This window comes from Setaria italica, chromosome VI, assembly GCF_000263155.2.
Source record: "Setaria italica strain Yugu1 chromosome VI, Setaria_italica_v2.0, whole genome shotgun sequence".
Lineage (NCBI taxonomy): Eukaryota > Viridiplantae > Streptophyta > Magnoliopsida > Poales > Poaceae > Setaria > Setaria italica.
In genome coordinates, this window is record NC_028455.1 from 23,431,094 (window position 1) to 23,434,172 (window position 3,079).

A 3,079-nucleotide genomic window follows, 5' to 3' on the forward strand; every position below is an offset into this window, starting at 1 on the left:
ATTATAGTGAAAAATCTAAACCTCAAGGAAATGGGAATAAATAGTTTATCACTTTTGCAAGCTAGTGAAATATAGGGTGTGTTTCTAGAAATAGTGTGTGATTAGTCTGGAGTGAAATGGACCAATAACCGTCGGAACATACATCTAATGACCAGGGTAGGTGATTTAAGGATTTGTGTTTCTAGGTCAGCATTGATTTGTAACCACCCTATTTTCCCACGCTTTAAATTTAAACCCTTTGTTAGTAGGTGTTCTTCAGTACTCAGCACATGGGATTTCTCAAAGAACCTCCAATTATTATAGGTAGAGATATATAGAAACTGTTTGCATGAGTAGAATTTTACACTACTATTATACAAAATGGTTGGCCTTTTTAAATATAATTAGGTAGATCAGTGACTGAACTCTAAAATTCTCTTTTACCAAGGGGAAAGTGGACTTTGAATTGGTCTGCATGTTTGGTCAGCACACGGCGTTTTTTCTACGCCCATTTTCCTTCAACTGATAACATGCTGGTAGTATTAGCTTCATAGATATACTCTTTTGCTTCAGTCTGGGTCTCTACCAATGGAATTTGACTCCCAACAAACTTTTTTTTCTTCCGTTCATGAACATGGTATGCGTGCTCCTTTTTTAAATTGTTACATGCTATCGAGTATAAGGCTGACTGATACGTACTGAGCATCAAACTGATTCTTCGGGGTCCGCTAGACTCCTGTTACATGTTTTCTTTTGAAGCAAATTTTTACATTTTTTGTTCTAATTAATACTCGTAACATATACAGTGTACATCTCATGCCAAATAAAAAATCTATCAGCAAGATTGTATACTATTCCCTCCGTTCTAAATTATAGGTTGTTTTGGTTTTTTTAAATTTATAGAGTTTGTTATACACTTAGATGTACCATATGCTTAGATGTATAATAATATCCATATATTAAGAAAAGTTGAAACGACCTATAATTTGGGATGGAGGGAGTATTACCGTAGAGACGTTGTGTCCGAGAAATTAGACCATGCTAGCTGGCCGTCTTGATCCCCAGTCCGTATCCATGCACTGTCAACGCTGAGTGTGAGAAACAATCCTGCAGTACCTTAGCTGATTGGTGGCAACATGTTCATACGCCCACCCCAGAAATTTGGTGGCACGTACAGGCATAATTAACCCTATATATTTCTGATGAGGATATCACATGCTCGGATACAACCATATTGGCATCTTTTGACTCCGAGGTGAAACAATTTTTTATCATAATTATATGTGATACATTTGATGAATTGATGCTGCACCATGATGTGTATTCGTTGTCAATTTCAGAAATACATACATGGATCAAAAATAGTGTTAAACACACATGGAAGGCATGGAGGACCAAAGAAGTAGATTGGGGGCCAAGTCCAAGTATTCCTAACATCCTCCACCAGGCCACCACGTCACTTTTGGCCCAAGGAAAGAAAGAGATCCAACCCAACACGTTTTGGTGATGGATTCGGACTGCAGTTCTGGCCCAACTTGCAACAGCCGCCATGACCTCATCCGGACTCCGTTTTAGGTGTTCAAGTACTCCTTGGAATCCTTATGAAGTCTATTTTCATATGGATCTAGAATCATATCCATAACTTCTCTGAGTCGGCTGCAATCATCGAAATACTACCGAGAGGTTTTCTGTCCAGAGGTGCTGCGTCGCTTTATTTTGGCCCAATGGGCCGTGTATCAAGTTGGGTCCATTAGGGACATGTCCTAGGGTTGGAGCACGACCCCAACACTCCCCTGGTCGTCCTCCTACGTACTAATAAGGATTAGAGCCGCCACGAACAGATTGGGTTTTGTTTTGCTGTAAGTTTAGCCATTGCTACTTCCTTGTAGACGCGTGTGTCGACTAGACCATCCGTTCTACTCGATTCGGAACCCCAACTTTTTGAGTTCAGATTAGTTTTTCATCTCCATATTTGCAATTAAGTTGCTTGTTCTAGTTGTTTTTGCTTGTTCTTCGATTGCTTGCAGGACGAGTGCCCTAGTGGCCGGGTGACGCGCTCCACAAGATCGCGGCAGCCATTGGAGGTGGTGTATCGGTTGCTAAGGCGCAGCTTGGAAGGCTGTAGTCGGGCCGTGAACATCGTCTCCATCCACCAATCGAGTTATCCACGCCTCTCATCGAAAGATCGGGAATCAACCCTAGCGGGTTCATATCAGTTGGTAATCAGAGCAAGGTTTATCGGTGAGAGATTTCCAATCCTTCGCTGTTTTACTTTCCCATAGTCCAGAAAAAGCCAACAAAAATAGTAGATTTGTTTACCCGCAATCCTATAAACCCTTTGAGCCTTTGCTAGCACTGCTTAGTTAGGGCTTGTTGTGTTTTCGGTTGCATCGGTTGTGTCGAATTGCTGGTCTTAGTTTTAGTCCTTTAGAGTTTCGAGTTCTTGTCACGTTCTAGTCACAGCCGTGTGCTACCTTATAAAACCTTCTGTTGGCTAAATCTGAATACATGTTTGTGTTCAAGTCTAAGTCCTACTCTGAGTTTGCTTAAGACCGAATCCCACGTGGTGCTGAGTTCGAGTTGGAATCGGTTTGGAGTCCGAATCTGATTTCTATCCTTTCAGAATACCCCTATCCTTTAAGAAAAAGTTTGTATGGTGTGTGACTTTTGTGAAGTCCTTTTGTTCATATAATCATATTTGAGGACCCCCTGAAAAAAAAAGAAGAAGAAAAAAAACAAAAAAAAAGAAGGAAAGAAAGACAAAAGAAAATAGGAAGAAAAGGGGCTGTTCATTGTGCTTTTCTATTGTTTTCCGGTGGTGTGTGTGACTTCCTTTGTGTCCAGGCTCGCGTCTCTAGCACGGTCTAGGCTAGGACCAGCACCGTACCACCGTTGAGCGATTATTCAACTTGCTTTTGTGACTAATGTGGTGCTAGTATATTTCCTTGCTTTAGCCCACCTATAGCTCCACATATTCGACTACAGCTTAACAGTTTTTTGTTGCTGCGGCATCGATACACTTCACTCCATGGTTGTAGACTTGTTGGTTGCCGTCACCTCCTGTTATAAGAACTTGTAAGGGCTTGTTTTAAACAAGTTG